This window comes from Mustela nigripes, chromosome 5 (genome assembly GCF_022355385.1).
Source record: "Mustela nigripes isolate SB6536 chromosome 5, MUSNIG.SB6536, whole genome shotgun sequence".
Lineage (NCBI taxonomy): Eukaryota > Metazoa > Chordata > Mammalia > Carnivora > Mustelidae > Mustela > Mustela nigripes.
In genome coordinates this window covers 59715882-59723306 of record NC_081561.1, presented here as the reverse complement: position 1 = coordinate 59723306, position 7425 = coordinate 59715882, and the positions used below count along the sequence as shown (strand labels likewise).

General features: G+C 52.8%; 1 long non-coding RNA gene across 1 annotated transcript; it reads left to right on the top strand.

Annotated features, from left to right (window-relative positions):
- Window positions 1-485: 485 nt before the first annotated feature.
- LOC132017281 (uncharacterized) lies at window positions 486-6197 on the top strand. Its single transcript, XR_009404216.1, has 3 exons — window positions 486-572; window positions 4016-4296; window positions 5630-6197. It is a non-coding gene; the product is annotated as an uncharacterized LOC132017281 (long non-coding RNA).
- Window positions 6198-7425: the final 1228 nt, after the last annotated feature.

Genomic DNA, 7425 nt, shown 5'->3' with positions numbered 1-7425 from the left:
ACCACCAGCCAGGGAAACCTGTTCACCCAGAGGCCCTTAGGCTTGGTGCCTTCCTCTCCCCCTTGGCTTCCTTCCCTAACCAGGTCTCCCCACCAGCACCAGCACTCCCAGACACATTCCTCTCCCTCAGACATTCATTTCAAGGGCCCGGCAATTTCTTTGCAGGATTGGATTTGCCGCTCAGGCATTTCCTCGAGTGGCCCCTCGGCGTTCGCCCCCATCCAGATGGCATCCAGATGCAAACATCCCTCCTTTCCACTCAGCTCTGGCTCCTCAGCTGGGGGAAATTAATCCTGAGCCCACTTCACACCCCCCTCCCGACATCACTGGCTTGGTTTCTCGGGCCTGAGGTCAAGGCTCAGGCTAACACCTCTCCCCGCTTCTCTCTCCAAAGCCAGGGCCTCTGGCTGACCTGTTATCTGCGTCTCTCTCGGCCTTTGTTCAATTTAACAGGTAATTGCTCTGTGAGCCAAAGCAAATGTCAGCACGATAATGGCGGCGATATGAGGCAGTGGTGGCCCCGGCCAGAGGGGGGACGAGCAGGGTGTGTGACTGTGTTCAGGCAGCTGGTGGTGAGTGCCCTGGACCTCCAGTGGGGGGCTTAGAGAATGCAGTGAGGACACTGAGGCGCAGAGAGGGGAACAGGTAACAGATGTGCCGACAGTTATGGACCGATGTCTGCGGGCAACAATACAGAGAGCAGCTCGCCTAGTCCTGTGGGTGTGGTGTGATTGTTTTCATTTTACAGATCCAGAAACTGAGGCCCAGGATGGGGAGAAAAACTAACCAGAACAACCACCTATGAAATAATTTCATTTGCCAGGCACTAACAGAGGGATAGGCAAACCTAATCTTTGGGAAACTTTGAGAGCTGGACATAAATGTCCCCATCGCATAGGTAACTGAGGCTCAGAGAGGCTTAGTAACACACACAAGACAGTATGGCTGCTTAAGTGGCAGAACCGGGCTTTAAACCAGGCTTCTAAAGCCCATGGGGCCTCCTGTGTGGCCCTGCTGGGTCGACAGAGCCCTGTCTGGGTGCAGCAACTGCCAGCCTGGTGAAAAAAATCTCCAGGAGCCTGGGGGACGGTCCTAGGTGGGAACTCCTATGCCTGGGGGAGCCTGACTGCTCCTGAGGCCAGGTGCCAGGCCTCCCAAGTCTCTGTCCAGTGCTGGACTCTCACCCCGGAGAAAGGGCCAGCAGAGGCCAATCCCCAGAGGGACAGCTTTCCACTGCCCCAGGAGAAGAGAGCAAGGGCTGCTGATCTCCACTCAAACCCTCTGCTTCCCCTTCAAAATTAACATTCATACACCTTCCACAGTGGTGCTGCGAGGCTGCCATGGACATCGAAGAGGCCAGGAGTGCTTCCCTGGTCCCGGGCCCCCCAAATCCTTTTTGGGCTCCAAGTGGGCCCACTGGCCTCCAGCCAGCCAGAATGATGGGGCAGTCGTGCTGCACCAGATGGACTTTACTCTTTTTAAATTGTGCATAGTTGAGCTTCCCTGACAGAAAATGGGGCACTTGGCTCACGCCCAAGGTTGCTGCACAGGCATTTCCTAGAAGCCCGGGGTGTTGGACCCCAGAGGTGTGAGAATAGGGGCTTCAGGCAGCTGTGGGGATGCCCACGAGTAGGATCTAGAAGGTTCTGAGATGTGTCGATGGAGCTGGGTGGGCACAGTTGTCCCTCTGGTCTCCCCAGCCCCAGCAAACATCAAAGCTGGACACACAGGATAAGTTAGGGACATGTCCTGCCTGCCTCTCCCAACGCCTCCTCCAGGTGGCTTCCCAGCTTGCTGAGCCCTGAGTACCCCCATTGGCTAGACTCTATCCTCCACCGACTCCTTCCCTTCACCGGTCATCATTCCTTCGAGACTTGAAATTAACTTGGCTTTGCAGCAGAAGGATGGACAACCCGAGGAACCCAGGCTCTCTGAGCCGGGCTCTTGCCGTCGAGGAGGGTCCGTGGCACCGCTTTCATCCGGGAGCTGGGCTGACCTGGAAGCTCAGAGAGTTTCAAGGAAGACTCCAGGCTGAATAGAGGGAGGGTCATCTTCCCTCGCCCTACAGTTCCCAGTCCAGACAGGTGCTGTCCAGACTCGTGCTTGGGGTCCTCAGGGAGGTGCTTCCTGCTGAGAGTATGTGGGTGAATGTCTGAGAGTCACGGTGATGGTCAGGGAGAAAGGACACCGTCAGCAGCTGCACATTAGTGGCCAGGTAGCCTGGGAAGGGACACCATGGCCAGAATGCCAGGTCTAACAGGTTAATGTTTAACTTGGGGCCACGTGTTTTTCCACTGGGTATTTTTATCCTCTGTGCCTGGCAGTGGGCATCTGGGCACCCTCCTCTATGAGCAAAGGAGGGAGGGAGGAGGGGTCCAGGGTGGGGCGGCCCTGGGCAAGACAGAGCTGCAGAGAGGCCGGAGGGGCCGGCTTGGGGGTGAGGGACAGGTATGGGAGTGGGGGAGAACAGGAGGGGCCGCCCCAGCCACATACCTGGTCCTGTAGTGCCCGGCCGAGCACCCAGCTCCTCCCCCGGAAGGGCAGGCAGAGGCAAGGGGAAGAAAGAGATCTAGGGAAGACCAAGTTTGCTTCCAGGAGTCTGCAGCTTTTCAGGAAAGAGTTACCCTCCTTGGTAATGGATCACTCTCAGATCCCGGACAACCACAAATTAGAGATTTTGCCCTTCTGGAATCACATTGGTCTTATTCATACAGTGAGAGTAAGGCAAAGCTGATGGGTCCCATCTCCCAGGACTATAAGATGGGGAACACAGCCCTGCGCCCAAGGAACCCCTAGAGTAAGGGGTGGAGCCTGCGTCTTAGGACAGAGAGCTGTTCCTTTATATTCAGGAACCTAAACCTGAATTAAAGACACCCACTGGATCACACAGCACCGAGCTTCCCAAGCCCTCACCATCTTTTGGTCTCCCTCCTTGGCAGTGGGGCGTCTGACCCGAGCTGGTTTGGGGAGGCTGTTTAAAGTCCAGTGGCCAGAGTCCTTCTCACCCCTGTCGGGAGGTGCGGGGGAGGGAGTCCCTCAAAGGTGCATCAGTTAGAGCCAGCTGATGCCACAGAGCGTGCTGTGCACAGCCAGCTTCTTTCCTGTCCCTGCTGAGAGCTCCAGATGGGCTTTCAGTTTCTTCTTGAGTCTGGTGGGAAATGGGTCCCCTGCAGACCCACCCACAGCCGTCTCCCCAGCTCACCAAAGGCCTCCCTGCCTTGCAACTCAGCAGCTCGGGTCTGAAGCAGGCCAGGCAGGCTGGTGTCCAGCCCCAGCTGTTGTCTCAGGACTCCCTGAGGGGCTTGCAGGGGAAGGGGTAAGGCTTCTGGAAACTGCTTCCCTCCGGCTGGCCCCACGAAGGTCTTCCTCAACGAGCAAATGAAGGCCCCCAGATCAAGATGGGTTAGGGGGCCTGCTGGAAGAACAGAGATATCCAGGGAGGGATCCCAGTTCTTTCATTGTTCCCCCATGATTGTTTTGAGATGGGGTGTAGGAGCAGGGCTGGGTACCAGAGAGTCTCAGCCCCGCACAGGGAGGAGGGCCATGTGTTGGTGGGCAGCAGTCAAGGCTGTCTCCAGTCATGATGATCACTCTTTCCACCCCTAGCCAAGCTTCCTATAGGTCTTCCCCATCCACTGTACCCTAAATCCCCAGCCAGCTCAGACTTGGCTACTTCTCCGTAAACTGGCTTACACCAGGCACTGGGCTAGGGCCATTCACCCACAGGCCTCCCTCAGGAGAGCCTGGGTGATGAATCTATCTCCATTTTACAGATGAGGAAACTGAAGAGAAGCATCATTAAAACAATTAGCCCAAGGTCACACAGGCAGCCAGTCGGTGGCATAGCTAGGATTTAAACCTCAGTCTGTCTGACTCCAGATCCAGCTAACTGAGAGATCATAACAACCACGTAGTCTGTGTATTTTAAATCCCAGATTTCTTATCAGCTCACTCTTCCTCAGGGATTGAATATAACTGGCTCCTACCCCCCACAATCTCTTATTTCCCACCCTAGGAAGTCCTTCCTGGAGTCTAACTGGCTGCCTCCTCCTATCTCTTACCATGAAATCAGGGAAGTGGAACAAAGATGGTCCCTGCCCCATCCCCTGTCTTTGAAGATTGTCCCACAGGACTGTGGCATTCCTCTGGGGCTCCAAAGTGTGGATTGTTCCTGGCTGCAGAAGCAGGAGTCCCAGACATTGGGGAAGAAGGAGGAGGTCTTCTCTCAGGCCACCTCCCAGAGGAGACTTGGACAGCGCCTTCAGATCCTTTCATTTCCTACCGAGTGTGGGACAGGTGAGGAGTGAGTCAGGATGAAGGCAGGAACTGCCAGCCTTTCGGAGGGTCCTCAGCTTCTGATGCTGATGAATTTTGGGGGGGAGTTTGAGGCTATGCCTCTGGGGGCACCAAGAAGTCCCAGGATCCGGAAATCCCCACATGGCCCTTCCACCCCTGGGGAGGAAGAAATTGAGGGGAAAAGGACACAGGCTTGCACCCATTCCCTGAAATGGAAGCATTCAGTTCCTCATCGGGGTGAGAAGGAAGGGGGAATTCCAAAGACCCCGCTCCAGGGCTCTGGCACCAGACCCAGATCTTCATGCTTTCTTAGAAGCTTTCCAGGAGAGCCGTCCTGACTTCTGGTCTCTTCTGACTGGGTTTGGCAGGTGGTCCAGATCGTGTCCATGTTTGGAGATGGTGTAGAAGGGACATAGCTAGTTTCTATGGCTCCCCCACCCGGGAAATTGAGATGGAGAAAGCCCCTTGCCCCTGAGCCCACCTGAACTGCCTTTCTCTGGCTACCTTGCCCTCAGAGCCCCAGGACCGGAGGATGAGCCTGCCTCCTGCTGGCCACACCCTCTGGAGAAGGGCGAGGAGCCCAGCACTGCTGTGGGGAGAGGAGCATTGCCCATTTACCTCCTCTTCTACACATTCCAGGGTTCCTTTTCCTCACTGGTCAGTACATGCTGGTTTTCTCTGCCTTGGGCTCCTTGAGCAGGAGCAGACAGAGGTCCTCAAGATGTCCACACAGAGGCCATGCCATCTTGTGCAGGGGTTATAGACCCCGCATTAGTGCTCGAGAGAACAATAGTAAGAGCTAACATTCCTTAAGCACCTCCAAAATGGAGCACTTTATACAGATTAACCCATTTAATCCTCACAACCACCCTAGGACGTCAGGATGGTGGTCCCCACTTATAAGTGGGGGGATACCCACTAAGACTCCCAGTGGATGTCCGAAACCATGGGTAGCACTGAAACCTCCACACACTGTGTTTTTTTCCTACACATACATACCTATAATAAAGCTTAATTCATAAATTAGGCACAGTAAGAGATTAACAGCAGGGGCGCCTGGGTGGCTCAATGGGTTAAAGCCTCTGCCTTCAGCTCAGGTCATGATCTTAGGGTTCTGGGATTGAGCCCTGCATCCGGCTCTCTGCTAAGCAAGGAGCCTCCTTCTCCCTCTCTCTCTGCCTGCCTCTCTGCCTACTTGTGATCTCTGTCAAATAAATAAAATCTTAAAAAAAAAAAAAAGAAATTAACAACAATAATTAACAACACAGAACAATGTAACCACATACGGTTATAAAGAGTTACATGAATGTGCTCTCTCTCGCTCTCTCTCCAGATATCCTATTGTAATGTACTCACCCTCCTTCTTGTGATGAGTGAGACGGTAAATGCCTGTGTGATGAGTTAAAGTGAAGGGAATGGCATAGGCGCTGTGACATACCGGTAGGCTGCCATGGACCTTCTGATCTCATGCCTGGGGGAGGACACCCTGCTTCTGGACCGTGGTTGACCATGGATGACTGAAACCATGGATAAGGGGAGAGTCCTCTACTATAATACCCACAATTTACAGATGAGGAAGCAGAGGCCCGGAAAGGCTGAGGAACTGGTTTGAAGTCTTACAGCTAGGAAGCAGGATGGGAAGCCAGGCCTTCTACCCTGGAGCCTGAGCTCTTAGCCTCTGCACCTGAAAAGAGCAATACAGGAGCCACTAAACTCATGAGACTAGAGATCTTCCTTGACTTAAGGAGTTACAACCTTAGCCTCGCCTACCTTCAACGTGCTCAGAATACTTACATTAGCCTACAGTTTGGCGAAATCATTTAACGCAAAGCCCATCTTATAATAAAGTGTTGAATATCTCATGAAACCTACTGAATACTGTATTGAAAGTGAGAAACAGATTGGCCATACGGGGACAGAATCATTGTAAGCATATGGGCTGTTTGCCCTTGTGATCGCGTGGCTGACTGGGAGCTGTGGTTGCCCCTGCCCAGCATCATGAGAGAACATTCTACTGCCTCTTGTTAGCTTGTGCAAAGAGCCAAGTTCGAAATTCGAAATACGGTTTCTCCTGAATGCGTGTCACTTTTGCACCATCATAAAGTTAAAAAAAAAAAATCAATCAGGGGCTTTTGTATTTAACTTTGCACTAAAATTCAATACAGCAGAAATTCGGTTCCTCAGTTACACCAGCCTCCTTTCAAGGGCTCAGTAGTCACACATGGCTAGGGGCTACCACACTGAACGGTGCAGATGCTAAACTTTCCCATTGTGGCAGAAAGTTCTTTTGGACAACGCCCGTCTACAAATTGCTGCCTCTGAAGAATCAAGAAGGAGCAATGGAAAATCATTCTTCAGTTGATAGAATAAAACAATAATTAACAGTATGATAATAATGGCTATAATTTACTGAGAGCTTCCTACGTGCCAGGCGCAGTGCCAAGCTCGTAATCTTTACCCAATCCCAGGCTCAGTAAGGTTACCCAGGGTCAGAGTAGTCAGGAAGTGAATGGAATCCAGGTCTGGGTGACCCCAGGCTGGTCCCTTCCCCGTCCTGCTCTACCCCCTGCTGTGCCCCCAGGAATTTATAGTCCCTGGGGAGAGAAGGGGAAGGCAGATGCATGCATTTCACAAGAACAGGGATTAAATAAATGGGCACTTAATTAACAACAACACATTTCCGCAAGCCCACTGACCAGAACATCGAGCTAATGAGGTCAAGGTCTTGATTTTGAGCCCTGTGAACATCACTTCACTTCACACAGAGAGAGGCTCATTCTCTGCCCTCACAGCCGCATCCTGCCCCAGATATTGTGATGAGAAGGCTGGGAGAGTGTGACTGTTTCAGCAGAGGCCCAGCCCAGGACAATTTGCTTCAGGCAGGGCAAGGCTGGAGAAGAAGTGTGCTAAATGCTGGCAATAAATGGGATGGGAATGTCTTCCACTTCTAGAAAGGATGGGGTTAGTAGAAAGCAAGTTCTGAATGTGGGGTGGGGGGAGATGTAGCAGAAGATAAAATAGAGCTTCTGAGACTTGCTTCCCCTAAGGCAACACTTTGGGGGCTAGGCAGTGTATAGGAACTTTGGAGAGCCTGAGGGTGGGGAGATCTACCTTAGTATCCCATAAGGA